Below are 16,662 nucleotides of genomic sequence, written 5' to 3' on the forward strand. Positions count from 1 at the left end.
TTAATGAACGAAGTAACGATCACCGTTAAATCATTCATTAACAATGCACTGGCTGCTAACTATGTATAGCTAGGTTTAATGTGAAGCACATCAAACCTGGAGACCATCACTAATGACCGCGGGAGCGCGCAATCCTGTGTACACACTGAGTGATGTAGGCGACATGTCGTTATGAAACGGCATATCATCCCGACATTGCTCCAGTGTGTACCTAGCTTTATAGTTGTGCATGACATACACCATCTCCCCAATAATTTTGTAGTTTAAGATTAAGCCGCAGTGATGAAGATAATTTAAAATAATAATGTGACTGCTATTAAAATAAAGGTATTATTTTGCTGTCTTATGACATGCCTAGTGTATAGTCCTGAGTGAGCCGCAGAATGGCCATGAGAACTGAGAGACAGGAGCGATATTTTTTGCGTACAGGATCGCAGACACAAAATGTGACATGCCCCCGCAACGGTCACAACATGTCTGAGTTCTGTACTACCACCGATAATCGCTAAACAAACAAAATACATTGGCATAGTGTACGTCTCTGAATTAGACCCTATGACCTCTAGAAAATACAGCAAGCAGCAATAATTGTCTGTCTAGGATTCTATGTGAACTCCATCGCTAATACCCATTTTATATAAGATGTATACAGTGTCCACCAGATAGCTGGAAGGACAGACCACAAGTGTTTCACTAGTACCTTATTGTAACATGCTTACTTACATCAGTGGTATGTGCATTTTGAGCTGCATTCAGTCAGTGGGTGAATTCAATTTGATCATCATGGAGAATTGGGTTTATTGAATAGTGCAAACAATGGTCCTTCTAATAGTGTAAAAAGAGCTGCACTGACTGGCCAGGGCACCAAGATGTACAGGTGCAGAAGCTCCTCGAATAAGGTAGAGATGATACGTTCACGCACATCAACCCGGGGTATTAGAGGGACGACCCGGGTTATTCCTGAGTAGTCACTCTTCACACCGGACCCGGGTCTTCCGGGATTCAGTGGTCATTTCGAGATGATCTCATCTCCAAGCGCCACTGTTCCCGGCCAATCAGTTTGTTTTAGACACGACCCGGGTCATCAAGACCCAGGTCTCACCTTTCACACTTGAGCCGGTTCGTTGACCCAGGTTTCAAGTCCTGGGAAAAACTCTGCTAGCGACTGTCAACCCGGGTGACACCTTTCATACCTAACCCTTCCAGGGGTTGCCTAACCCCCCTCCCACACACACACACACACACACACACCGTGGCTAAGTGCCTGGGACGGCTGGACTCACCTCGATTGGTCCGGCGTCCTTCGGCACTCCGGCGTCGGGATGAAGATAGGCGTCGGATATCGACGCCCATCTTCTGTCGGGATATAGACCGGCGGCATTTAGTCCGCCGGTCTATTAACTACATGCCGTATTAGGGTAATTCCATGAAATATAGGACACAATACATGAAAATTAAATTGTATGACAGCTGATGCCAAGACATTTATCTTCATTTCTTTCTACTGAAGAACTTAATGTAACTGTGACAATGACTTCAGATGATGTAATTAACGTTGGTGACTGGTTGGATGATGAATATGATGGAAAGAGTTACCCAGGTGAGATCAACGATATAGGAGATGGTGAATACTTAAGGTGCATACACACACAACGATTTTGTTACCAACGATTTTCTGTCAGATTATCTGTCAGATTTTTTTAAAGTGTAATGACCGATTTTTTTGAACTACAAACGATTTTTGCATATTCCCTTAATGAAAATCGTTCACTTGGTCAGTCTGACTGAACTACAAACTTGAATGCGCATGAACGATAATCGTTCATCGTTTTAACTCAGAAAGTGACCGATTTTTACAACGATTGAACGATATTGTTAACGATGATCATTCAAAAAATCGTTGTGTGTGTATGCACCTTCATACCTCATTTCCACTTAAGTACCGGGTCAGACCCAGGACAGATCCCTTTTCCACTGTGGCGCCGATCCGGGTTATTCCCAGATCGGCACCGTTCACACTGCACACGGGTGCAGTGCCAGCGCGTGAAGAGGACATCTCCTTGCATCAGAATGAGTCTCTGCCATGGATTCTACAAGTATGAGTAATTTGTATCAGAGCCCTATGGGGACAAAAATGTAACTTGAGTCACATTCAATGTAACACGAGTCACGTCAAAATTGACTAAGTATAGTTTGGTTAACATTAAGTTTTTGCTCCAACCAGACACCCATTAGTATTTTACACGCCATTTGGGCGTCTGAACGAAGGACTTTTCACACATTTTTCTCACACCTTCGGAGGCTGTGAGAAAATAAATGTGATTGCCGCGGCTAATGGGCCCGTCTGATTGAAGCAACAATTGAATTGCTCCGATTAGACGCCCAGCGCTAACAATTGAATTCCCCTCTAGGTGGCACCATAAAAAAAGATAATCAATTTTGAAATGTGTGCTTTATAAAGGAATAATCCATCTAATTACTATAAACTAAATAGGATATTAGGGGCGGTATTGAATTGTTTAAGTGCGCCCGATCTCCCGTCTAAAGTGACAGGCGATCACGGGGCGCTATTCAATTGATGGCACTTATCACGCCCATAGAGGTTGGGTTTAGTCACGTAAACCGGCTACCCCCGACCAAAGTGCTGGGCGCGATCGCAAAAAGTGCCATTTGGGCGCTGATACAGGTCACACTTCTGCCATTTCAGCTCGTACCTCCCGGGGGGGGGGGGGGGGGTGTACCTGGTGATCAGTTCTCTGCCAACTCAAATGGTTCATGGGTACTGGGACTGATCTTTACACTACGATTCGGGTCTCATTCAGATTCCTACTCTGCAGTGTCCTCTGCTGCAAGTGGTTATTGCGAGACAAATTAAAAAACTTAAAAAGTTGGATACACACTTGCAGATTAACTTTGTGGATCAGATAAACGCCCTGACCCCACATAGCGATTATCTGATCAGTGTGCACCCTCTACACACTGAGCTATATTTTGCTCAGTGTGTTCTTTCTTTAGTGGAATCTGGAGGTCAGGCACTGGAATTTGTATAGCTGGGTACACATTTATGCAATTATCGGGACAAATAGATGATATAGGCTGACTTGCCATATAATTGCATCGGTGTGCGTGCAGGAGAACTAGGCGACAAACGGCTTCAATAGCTCTTGCAACGGTCAGACCAGAAGGTCGCATCTTAGGAGCTACCTAAAAATTTAGTTGCAAGACCTCCAAATCCCATAGAAGAAAGTACACACTGAACTAAAATTAGCTCAGTATGTACAGGGTACACACTGATCAGATAATTGCTCCAATAATCAGAGGGCCTGATTCAGACCCGCTTGCAAGCGGGCCGATGGTGGGCCAGTGCGCACACGCGAGCCCCGTAGCGAGTACTTCACTCGCTCCAGGGCTCGCAGCAAAATGGGGCGGCTGTTGATGCTGATAGACAGCTCGCCCCGTTTTGTAGGCGGGTGTGTGTGGGGGGGGGGTGGCTGAACAAACGGAGGCGTTCCCGAAGGAACGCCTGCCGTTTGTGGGCGGCCCTACTGACATCACTCGTGGATGTCTGTAGTGGACTGCCTGCTCTATTAGAGTAGGAAGTCCACTTGGGCTTGCGAGACCTGATACCCTACCACAGGGTCTCCTCACAAGCCCGATGGTCGCGATAATCGCGACCATCTCCTGCCCGCCTGCACTAGCTGTGAGTGGTAACCCACAGCTTAGCGAGCGGACAGGAATAAAAATATAAAAATACTCCCCACCCTGATACAGAGCGTGCGCTCGCAAATAGCGAGCGGTTCTGAATCACTCCCAGAGCGATCTGCACAGTGTGTACCAGGCTTAAGAAGGACATAAAATCCTGACCTCCTGAATCTGACCATTGCTGGAGCGTTGGAAGCCGTTTATTGGCTAATGCTCCTGCATACACATTATACAATTATTGGACTGAACATACACATTTCGGCTGATCTACCCAATAATTGTATAGTGAGAACCCAGCTTAAGTTTTTATGGCTGATGTATATTGCAATGGTTGACCATTAAAAGACAGCACCTGTTTATAATCTTGTGTGTTTTTATATGCTTTTGTGAATATATATTACAGGTTGAGTCTCCCATATCCAAATATTCCAAAATATGGAATTTTTTTTAGCATGACTGAGATAGTGAAATCTTTGCTTATTGATGGTTCAATGTACACAAAATTTGTTTAAGGCACAAAATTCTAAAAAAATATTGTATACAATTACCTTCAGGCTGTGTGTATAAGGTGTATTTGAAACATAAATTAATTTAATGTATGTACACATGCTTTGAGTCACTAAATTATTGAAAATATTGTATAAAATTACCTGCAAGCTGTGTGTATAAGGTGTATGTAACACATAAAAGCATTCTGTGTTTAGATTTGGGTCCCATTCCCAAGATCTCTCATTATGGTATGCATATATTCCAAAATACGGAATATTTAGATATCCAAAATACCCCTGGTCCCAAGCATTTTGGATATGGGAGACTCAACCTGTATCAGTCTTTTGACAATTAATAGAACATCTTTTATATTAATGATTCTACTTCGGTTGCTATAGTTACAGCAGTGATTGCCCTTTTTGCTCTAAGGGGATGGGGCTTCTTTGCTTTCGGTAACAGATGATTAGCTACCTCCATTATATTAGAATTAGATGGAGTTTCCTTCATCTGGTATGCTGGCTAACAGATAAGCTCCTAAAACGCATTCTGTATGTAGAGTAGATTTAATTTTAATTATTGTACATACTACACTAGGCACATCTATAGAAGGCAGCTGTAATTTTTTTTTAAAGAAAGAGCAATATACTAAACTGAGTAAGATTGAGTCCATGCTATCCCATTGCGGTTTGTAAAATAGATTTTGAAAACATAAATATTTCCTAAGGTGTACTACAGATGTGTCCTGCTACATCTTGGACACCGCTGCAACTTTCCGGGACACGGATGCCGCTAGACACGCGCCCACGTCTTGTTTGCACCATGCAATCCTATAAATCGCGGGAGCAAACGCTGCTGCGGCCTGGCGTACTGTATCCTATGTGTGCGTAGAAATTGCATGCTGTGCTGCGTGCGCACGTTTTCCGCAAGGAGTAGCAGGACACATCTGTATATCGACTATTAGTTAAGTATAAGATCAATGTTTATAAAATGAGCTAAAATTCTGAACACCTACTAGAACTCATGTGTTTGGCTGTATAGATTATATGTAAAATCATACATACACACACACATATATAAGATATATCTATCTATCTATCTAGGTTTCATTTACACTTCTGTAAAATTATAATCATGTTCATTCTAGCACCCTGCACCTGTCACAACCCGTGCAGTTCCTCTTTCCTAGGGGTAACAAGGAAATAGAGGGCGCTGTGGTAAAAATAGGAAAAAAATAGAATCTAAATGCTGCTCACCAAAAGGGGTGGCTAACCCCTAAATGGAAAAAGATAGATACAAGAAAAGGGAGCGCAAATAGGATTCATATACATTTATTAGAAACATTTCTAAAATATAATTAGAAATATAACATGTTAAACCAACAGTAGTAAAATTCACAAAGTATCTTATCAGATCAACCTAAAATATCGCATTTAGTGAAATCAAGAAAACAATGGATATTATTGTAATAGCATGAATTGTAACAATAATGCAAACTGATGTAAACTGTTGCAATTATCCCAAATAGTGAATGTTGAAATGAATCACTTTAAAAAGGTAGAATAATTCCATTTCCAGGCGATCTTATAGTAAGCCACAAACTGTTAATATACTCAGTTAATGGACCAGTGCTTTCCTTACTGGTGTCCCTGCACTGATTACTACTTATATAAACTGATAAAAGAAATTATGATTGAAATGGGTTTTAAGCAGAGAAAAATGGTGACCGTCACTTGGAAAAAGTAGTGGTTACTTAGCCGATTTTTCACGTTGTCTAAAGACAGTCAGTGTTGACCTGATCGGTACACCTCCCGGTCCCGTCCTCCTACGTACATAGGGCAGTTTCCGGATTGCCGCTCTGGTGATGCAGTTTCGCTTTCCTGCCTATGGTGTTGCTCTCTGCTCTGGTGCTTCTAGCACACTCAGCTGGTGCAACAAATTGCTGACATACAAACTAGAGTGTGCTAGAAGCACCAGAGCAGAGAGCGACACCCCAGGCAGGAAAGAGGAACTGCACGTGTTGTGACAGGTGCAGGGTGCTAGAATGAACACTTTATAAGATTATATATTTATTTTTTCCATTCTTTAACTTATTCTGCAGTTAGAAAGCACAGATTATTACCCTCTTTCTTCTCCCAAGCACTAGCATATCTACAGTCCATCACATACAGAGGGGTCCTTATCCATCTTTGCTGCAGTCATGCTAAAAAGCCTGTCTCGGCATGCCAGGTCCCATGAGACTCTGCTAGTGCCGGGTGTCTTTTTTTGCCGAAAATGTGTTTATGTCACAACGCAGTGCAACTAAGACGCACCAGCAGACTGTGCTGATTAATTTGATATGCGACACTTGTATATCCGTGTGCAACATTTGTACCCTGGCTGCCTGTTAACGTATTGAGCTGCCGACGATGCCCGCAGGATGGCGGTAGCTGCACAGTCTGCTCTGTCAGTGATATAATAGAGTAGGCACTGTGACTGCGAGAAGGGTGGTGCTGCCCAGATTTGTTTTACAAATGTAAAATCGTGCCCTCTCAAACCTAAATCAGAGTTTACCGCTTGTAAAGAAATGAGGTGAAAAATAAGCGCTAGTCCAACAATGTAGATCAGGGATACTCAATATGTGGCCCTCCAGTTGCTGTGGAACTACACAACCCAGCATGCCCTGCCACATTATTATTAGCTGTCCACGTTTTTCAAAGATTTCTAATTACAAAACAAGTCTGATCACAAAATACTGGAAAATTAAATACACAAACTGTATTTATAATGGCAAACAAAGACATGTCAACTCTCTCTATAATCAGAGATGCACAACTACAAACGGAGGAACAGAATTCCCAAATGGGATCCCAGAGTCTGTTTTGAGGGTACCTGGTTTGTCAGATATGAAATGTTTTACATTGAGAACTGCTTTTTTCAGGTTGACGTCGGCTAAAATAAAAAAATAATTTTTTTTGCACCACTGATGTAAAGTAACGCAGCAGATTTCCATCAGTTCAGACCTTATATTAGAATTTGCTAGTCCACACATGTGGATGAGTTTTCGCTCTCTGTAATGAGTGGTAGCTGGTGCACAACTTGATGTACTACAGTGCCTCCCAGTGGCCAAATATTTTAAAGATTGGTCATTTTGTGTAAACAAGAAGATATCATCAATACTGGTTATTAACTTGCAAGAAAGAAATGCAGATCACACAATTTAGAAATAATAACTAAACTCTATATTTACATTTCAATTTATGTTTTTTATATGTTCATTTCAATATGTGGGCATAACTGATTATTAACAGGCAAACTTTTTGTATTTCTTAACAGAATGACTTCATCTACAGTACAGGTTTTTGAAATTCAAGTCTAGTTTTTGGTAAGAGTACTATGTGCTTCAAAAAGATTACTTACCCGAGGTCAGACATTCAGACCATGTTGACAGGAGAGTGCGTCAACCATACCTGCACCTAACACTCCTGCAGACCTGTTTATTTGTAGCTCACATTTTGGCAGCAGTAGTGAGAAGAACAGGAGTGGGGGTGTGTGTGATGCAAGATACCCTGAACACTAGGTAAGTAACTTTTTGTATCTAGGTAGTTTGTTAGAATTTAGGGCCTGATTCAGAGCCGGTCGCTATTTGCGGTCGTTCGTTTAACAAAAAGGGGTGGCTATTCAAATGAACCGTTCGCTCTTTGCGGTCTGTTCATGCCTCTATGTCTGAACGAGCGAGCAAAACTTGCGGTTGTAATTTTGAAAAAGACGCCCCCTGGCCGCTCGCACCATACGTCATGTCCGCTATTTATTAGATTAATCAAGTACATCGAACAGCGTATGAACTGCTCGCTATTCTTGGGGCTGGTGTTTGCTACCACAAATTTGCGAGCAGTTCTGGCTATAAATTAACCCAGTGACGTGGTCAATGACACTCCAGTAGTAATTATGCACACCTTTAAAACGCCCATTTTGACCTTTAAGCACGCCTGCGTTCTGATTTCCACTCCCCGTTTTCAAGCACCTTCCCCTGTTACCACCCACATACGCCTCCTCCTGTCACTCATATTAGCAGGCATTCGCTATTTAGCGAACAAACGATTTTCGGCCGCACTGACTGGTTCACGCATGCGTATAACGATCCGTACGCATGCGCCGTTGGGCAAACATCGCTCGGAGCGAACGAGCGGCCGCGAACGAGCGGCCGCTTACGAGCGGCTCTGAATCAGGCCCTTAGTTTTAAATAAGCCGTGGACTAATGGCACAGCACCCTGGGTGGCCAAATCATCATAGAAATCTAGCGATTGTTGTTAAACTAATAATTTGTTGCTATAACCGTATTTTACTTCCTTTCATCAATAAGCAGCATAATAACATGTTTTTAAAATATGTAACTTGGTAAAATGACCCTTAATAAATTTTTCAACAACAGATAAAAAATTGAGCAAGATGGAGATTTTACATCGTGTTTGAGCTTAAACACCTTAACTGAATAGTATATTAACAGTTTTCCATGAAAATAGAATATGAAAAAAAAACCATAATGGTAATTTCAAATGTAGATCTTTAAGCTCAAGACAATTTATATGGATATATTTCGTCTTAACTACAATCTGCAAACATCGCAACATACCAAAACAACATGACCATGCTGCAAACATATCTTCAAAACTAGCCAAATTCAAGCAAATTCTTCAGATCATTTTACATTTTTCTAGTATCGCTAGTAGCTATAGGAAGTAATGACTGAAAAATAAGTGACGGTACACTAGGGGAGAATTTAGCTGTGTCCACAGTACCAGTGACAAGCGGTGATGCAGTGAATATACTGTGGCACAGAGGAAACATTACATTAGTTGGTACATTAGGCCTGCCATGTCTGTGATATTGATGGAGGTATAAGCACAATTGGCGTTAACAGTCTAAGTGAATCAAATGCAACATTTTTGTACTTCTTGATCAGCTTTTGTAGAACATAAGTTAAAATTGCTTAGTGAATATTATGCAATAAATGCAACACATACAAAAATGAAATTTCATTCACCTGCATAGCTAACGTCACCTGCATACATAACCTCCGTTTTAAATACTCTAGTTGGCATGTTTTGATTACAGTTATGCCTTCAAATGAACATCATCAACTTAAGTCCTTTAAGATGTTGTAACAAAGCCCATGATAAAAAGACATAGGCACTTTTACTGCAAGTTTTATCTGTAGAGTCTGCCCTCATACTGCAGTTCGTAGAATTACAACTGATACTTCACTGCCAGTTAAGTAGAAAAATAATATGCCAAGCGGGTGTCAGGAGGTTGCATGTACTGTATTTATACAGAAAGCTAGACAAACATTATTATTGTTTAGAGCGGCAGTAAAACAAATGAAAACCAGTGAAGCTTAAATATACAATTTTGGCCAGTCTGCCAAGTAATAAGGCAAGCTATATTATTCTGGAGAACATACTGACATTACTAGCATGCTTCAGATCAGGAAGGGCAAGATCATACTTATTAAAATGCCATATCTATATAAATATTAATCAAGTTTGGATTCAGTGCTGAAGATGAAAGCTATAGCTTGACTTTGTTGCAAAGCATTTAATAAAAGGTACAGGAGCGGTGTAGAGGGTATACGTTTAGGATGCCGGCGGCCGCAATACCGGCTGCCGGATTCCCGACTCCTCAATCCTGGCTAGGGTTAAATGACAGGCATCTAAAATCTAGACGCCTGTCATTACCCCTATGCCGGGAGACCGGCACCCTGTTCGAAGGGATGCCGGGCGCCGCGAGCGGACAGCCGCGGTGGGGGAGGGTTAGGTATAGGGCTCCCGGGAGGGACTTAGGGTTAGGCACCCCCCCGGGAGGGTTAGGGTTAGGCTAGGGGAAGGGGGGGTTAGGGTTAGGCATCCCCAGGGGGAGGTTAGGGTTAGGCAGTGGGGAAGGGGGGGGGGTTAGGTTTAGGCATTTAGAGGGGGGATTAGGGTTCGGCACTTGGGGGGGGGGGGGGGTTAGGGTTAGGCACCCCTAAGGGAGGGTTGGGTTAGGTGGGTAGGTTAGGTTAGTTAGTACTTACCTGGGGACGATCGGGATTTCCAGCGCTGTCGGGCTGCCGCTGCCGGGATCTCTTCCTCTGTCGGCCTGACACTGCCTTGCGGCCGGCAGTATTACATACCGATTCCGTGTAGAGTATTTAAGCAAAACTGTAAGTGAACCAGCTTCTATACACAAACATTGCATACTTCTCCTGCACTTTGTGTGTTCTTCTCCAAGTTTTCCAGCTCCCAAAAAATCACATCACGGTCCAATGTAATAGGGTGAGAGTTTAGTAAATGTGAGAGTTTTCTCACACTTTTTAAACTCGGCCAATGTAATAGAATTGGAGAACAAAGCAACAGAGCAAGCTTGCATGTTTTCCAGACTCAAAAAACTCTCACGATTTAAACGCTCATCCAGATGTTTTCCTATTTTGAAGATAAAACTCGACAAATGTGAGAGATTACTGATAAACTCTCACATTTTCTAAACGCTCACTCTATTATATTCGGCCCCACATCCCCACATGCAAACACAGCAGCAGCATCTCCTGTTCTATCAGCTCCTTGGCTGTACCCTGCAAACACTTGTTCCAATTTCTCAAATGTATTTCAATCGTGTTGCTTTACTTGTAATTACGGTCTTTAGACATACTAGCAATAACAGCATAGAGCACCTTGGCATCATGAATATATAGACTATAAATATGTACTGTGTCTAATGTTACCTCTAATAATCTAGTTTCTCATATACCAGTAAAATGGTGCCTCAAATGACAGCATATTTCTAATATTATTCAGAGAATAGTTAAAGTCTTGGAACACAGATACAATAAGTATATGAATGGCATATAAAGCTGCCCACACACATAGCGATAGTTTACCTGATTTGGCCGATTTCGACGAATCGTGTTAAATATGCCCAAATCGTGAGTGTCCACTCACGATCACGATGCCAATTCGCGTCCCCGCTCGTCGTACATCGCATCTTCAGATCTGCCGTGCTGTAGGGAAGATTTGCCAATCTGGGACACAATGCACTGGATGCACGATAGATCTTAAGTCAGATTGGACATTTTTTACTCCAAATCGTGTGTAGGACTGTCGGGGAGCTGCCGTAGTATCGTGTTCAGATCGCTATGTGTGTGGGCACCTTAACACTGTGGGAAGGGGGGGGGGGGCGGCAGGGTTAGGTTTAGGCTGTGGGGAGGGAGGGTTAGGTTTAGGGTACTTACCCTGTCGGGATGTTGGCGTCAGGATTCTGACTGCCAGCATCCTGTACCCAACTCATAAAACATGACATCTATTGATCAACGTACAACTCTTACATATAGGGGAGGGGGAGAGAGAGACTGTAGATAGATCACATACAAAACCAAAACTTACTCACTTTCTCTGTAGGATCCCAGCTATTGATCCTTCTGAGTGGAATCTCTGGAATCCCCTTGAGTCAAGTCTCTCCCCCACGCTGCAAGCTCCCACCTCTGAGCTGCATGCCTTCCCTTATGCTGGGCATACACTATGCAATTATCTGTCAGATATCTGTCCAATCTGGCTGGTTGGAATGAAAATCTGGTAATGTATGGGAGCCAATGACAAATCGACCATATGGTCTTAAACACTGGAAAATTGACAAAAATTATTGTTCAAATTGGTTTCATTAATTTGATTTAACCAATTTGTCTGAATGACAATTTTTGTCTGTTTTTCAGGGTTTGTGAGCAAGTGGACGATTGTCATTTGCTTCCCATACATTACCAGATTTTCATTGCAACCATCCAAATTGGGCAGATGTCTGACAGATTATTGTATAGTGTATGCCCAGCATTAGTCAGCTTTCAGTTTGTGGTCAGCACTGCAGGGCCGACTTCTGGCAGATGAGACAGCACAAATGGTGATGGGAGCATCTAGTGGCACCTGGCAGTGACCTCCCTCAGCAGTGACACTGACAGCAACTCTATTCTGCTCCCGGACGGCTCATACGAGCCATCCTCTGGTCGGAGCTGTAGACAGAGTGCCTGCCGGCAAGTACTGATCAGGGGAGTTTCTGGGTACTCAGAAACCCCCCATACATGCACTACTGTAGATCATATTCTAAGGTCAATATTAAGTACAACCCACTGGCTTATGATTCTATCACTAAAATAAATATTTTAATAACACACACTTAAAAAAAATAAATCATGATTTTGGTACTTACTGATAAATCCCTTTCTCCAATTCCACAGGGGACCATGGAGGGCTCAAGACAGTGGGGTATAGACGGTGCTAAGTGGAGCTGGCACTTTAAATCTTTTAAAGTGTGACTAGCTCCTCCCCCTCTATACCCCTCTACAAGCCCAGTCTTAGGAAACTGTGCCCGAGGGGATCAGAGAAAAAGACAAACAGAGGAGGAGGTGAATGTACACAAAACATTTGAAGAGGTTGAAAAAACAGAAATACAAGAGACAACAAACAGGTCTCTAACAGTCATAACATAAAATGACCACAAGTGTGGCAGGAAGGAACAGTGCAGGGTGGGCGTCCAGTGTCCCCTGTGGAATCAGAGAAAGGAATTTATGGGTAAGTACCAAAAATCTGTTTTCTCCTTCAAACACTAGGGGACACTGGAAGCTTCAAGACTGTGAAAACGTCCCAGAGCAGCCATCAAGGGCGGGAGAGAGCGCTGAGAACCCTGCAAATCAAACTGGCCTTACTGTGTTGCCGTGGTAGCAGACGTGTTGAATCTGTAGAAACAAGAGTGTGCCGCCCGGCAAAGAGATACCATGGAAACCCCGCGAGCAGCCGCCCACTGAGCGAGTGGAATGCGCTGTAATAGAAGGTGAAGGCTCTCTAGATGAGGCCATATACACCTGTCTGATGGTCAGGTGAATGCAGCGAGCCAGCGACTGTTTGGAAGCTGGCCAACCAGGACGAACAGCATCATACAAAACAAACAGAGTGTCTGTTTTACGTATGGCTGCCGTCCTCTCCACATATATCCGAAGAGCCCTAACAACATCTAAGGATTTTGACGAATGTGAATCCTGTGGCAGAACCGGTACCACAATAGGTTGGTTGATGTGGAAAGCTGAAACCACCTTTGGAATAAAATCCATTCTAGTACGGAGTTCCGCTCTATCCTCATGAAATACAAAGTATGGAAAACGACAGGATAGAGCTCCCAGTTCCGACACCCTGCTGGCTGATGCCAGTGCAAGAATAAATGTGACCTTCCACGAAAAGTATTTTAACTCCACAGACTCCAAAAGGTTCGAACAGGGAAGACTGTAAGAAGGAAAGGACTAGATCCAAGTCCCATGGAGCTTTATGAGGAACAAAGGGTGACTGTAACCTAATCACACCTTGCAGAAAAGTCTGCACTTCCGGTATCAAGGCCAATCTCCTCTGGAAGAAAACCGTGAGAGATAAAATTTGGACTTTCAGAGAACCCAAACGCAGACCTGCTTGCAGAAAAAGCAGAAATCTGGCTAGGTTGAATTCTGTAGGCGGAGAGCCTCTACGTTCACACCATGAAACATAAGCCTTCCAAATACGGTGGTAATGCTTTGAAGTAACATTCTTCCGGGCTCTGAGCATAGTAGGGATTACCCTGGATGGGATCCCTTTATGTCTTAAGATGGCCCTCTCAACAGCCACGCCGTTAAACGTAGCCGCTTTAAGTCTGGATAGACTAAAGGACCCTGAAGTAATAGATCTTCTCTCAGTGGTAGGGCCTCGGATCGTCGATCAGCAGAAGTTGAAGTTGGAATACCAAGCTCTGCGAGGCCAGTCCGGAGCTACCAATAGAACCTTGGCTTTCTCCCTTTTGATGCGTTGTAGGATTCGAGGGAGAAGAGGGAACAGATAGACAAATTGTAACTGCCATGGTGCAGACAGTGCGTCCACTGCTACCATCTGCAGGTCTCTCGTCCGAGAGCAGTAGACAGGTAGTTGATGATTTTGTCTGGATGCCATGAGGTTGACCTGTGGAAGACCCCACCTTTGGACCAGCTGTTGAAAAACTTGAGGATGCAGTGCCCATTCCCCTGGATGCACGTCCTGCCGGCTGAGGTAGTCTGCCTCCCAATTTTTGATGCCCAGAATGAAGATTGCTGAAATTGCCCTTGCCCAGATTAGAATCCGGCTTACTTCCTTCATAGCCGCCCGACTTCTGGTGCCGCCTTGCCTGTTTACGTATGCCACTGTTGTAGCGTTGTCCGACTGGACCCTGACTGCTCGGCACCGCAACATGTGATCTGCTGTCTGGATATCGTAGAAGACTGCCCTTAGTTCGAATATGTTTATCGGCAGACTTGCTTCCTGTGATGTCCAGCGGCCCTGGAAGCGATGGTCTTGAATCACAGCCCCCCAGCATCTCAGACTCATGTCTGTGGTGAGAAGAGTCCAATTCCACACTCTGAATCATTCTCTCCATTAGGTGAGCAGAGTTCCACCACCAGAGAAGGGATATCCGAGTTCTGGGACTTAACCTTACCTGTGGGTGAAGTAAAAGATGGGATCCTGTCAATATTGAGAGATGTAGCTGAAAAGTCCTGGAGTGAAACCGAACGTAATGAAAGGCCTCGAAGGCCGCCACCATCTTCCCCAGGATTCGGATGCACACATGCACCGAAACCTGACTACGTGGAAGGACTATCCTCACAATCTCCTGAATGGGAGTTACCTTATGCTGAGGAGGAACACACGCTGAGAGAATGTGTCCATGATCATTCCTAGAAATTGTAACCTCTGCGTTGGTTGCAGATGAGACTTGGGGAAATTCAGGATCCATCCATGATGAATGAGAAGGTTGTGTGTTACAGTGATGTTCTGCAGTAATTCGTCCTTAGAATGTGCTTTCAGCAGTAGATCGTCCAGGTAAGGGATAACAGTGATCCCTTGTTTCTGAAGGAGTCGCATTATCACAGCCATGACCTTTGTGAATACCCTGGGCTTGGTAGTGGACTTAACCTTCTGTTGAGCAGAGGTTGTTGTTGCTGTGGCTCTGCCCAGACCTCTAACCACGGGAAGTTGATGGTCCTCCTCTGAAGTAACCACGTGAACGACCCGGAGCGCGAAAGGACAGAAACAAGGGTCCTGAGTAAGATCTTCTAGAGGGAGAAGCCGCAGAAGGAAGAGAAGTGGATTTACCTCCTGTAGCCTGAGAAATCCACGTATCTAGTTTCGATCCAAATAATACACTTCCCGTGAGTGGAAGTGCTTCCACAGTTCTCTTTGATTCTGCGTCCACTTGCCAATGTTTAAGCCACAGCGCCCTTCGTGCTGAAATCGCCAGAGCTGAAGTTCTGGAGGCGATATTGCAAACGTCTTTGGACACTTCTCCCAGGTAAGCTGCAGCTTCACCTATATGTTCTGCCAATGAAATAAGGTCTTCCACCGGCCGCTGGTCTCTCATTCTGTCAGCCAGTTGTTTTGCCCAAACAGCAATAGCTTTGTTAGTCCAGTAACTTACAATCACATGACGCAGAGTCACCCCTGCAGCTGTGTAAATGGACTTGACAGTGTTTTCCAATCTCCTGTCAGATGTGTCTTTCAAAGACGTGGCTCCCGGGACTGGAAGCGTAGTTGTCTTAGAAAGCAGTGTTACTGATTGATCTACTCTAGGGGGGAGTTTCACAAGACTTCCTGTTATCTGCTGAAAAAATGGGATTTTGGTACCTACCGGTAAATCCTTTTCTCTGATTCCACAGGGGACACTGGAGGTGCTTACGCTAGGGGTATAGAGGCGTGGATAGCTGGAGCTGGCACTTTAAATAATTTAGAAGTGTGAAGCTCCTCCCCCTCTATGCCCCATCAGCTCTCAGTTTAGAAAATGAAGACCGAGAGGAGATTGAGAACAAGCGGAGTAAAAAGGAGAGAAGAACACACAATAACTGAATCATACAACATACGGAACAAACCGAACAGGCAGGCTAAAAGCGCAGAGGTGGGCATCCAGTGTCCCCTGTGGAATCAGAGAAAAGGATTTACCAGTAGGTACCAAAATCCCATTTTCGCTTTCATACACTAGGGGACACTGGAGGTGCTTACGCTGGGGACGTCCCAAAGTTTTCTCCATGGGCAGGAGCGCTCTGCAGCGTCTGCAGAACAAGGTGGCCAAAATGGAATGCCGAAGTAGCAAACGTATCAAATTTGTAAAATCTGACAAACGTGTGCACTGAAGACCAAGTGGCCGCACGGTACAATTGTGACGTGGAGGCTCCTCTACCGGTCGCCCATGACGCACCCACAGAACGTGTGGAATGAGCCGAAATGGACAAAGGAGGCCGAAGGTCGGCACTAACATAAGCATGATGAATAGTCAGCCGGATCCAACCTGCCAAAGTGTGCTTAGACGCTGACCAACCCCTCCGAACAGCATCATAGAGGACAAAAGGCAACCCAGACTTACGGATGAACGCTGTCCTGGCAATATAGATGCGGAGAGCCCTAACCACATGCAAGGTAGAAGAACCACCAGAGC

Source organism: Taudactylus pleione, unplaced genomic scaffold, assembly GCF_031769625.1.
Source record: "Taudactylus pleione unplaced genomic scaffold, aTauple2 ptg000446l, whole genome shotgun sequence".
NCBI classification, from domain to species: Eukaryota; Metazoa; Chordata; class Amphibia; order Anura; family Myobatrachidae; genus Taudactylus; species Taudactylus pleione.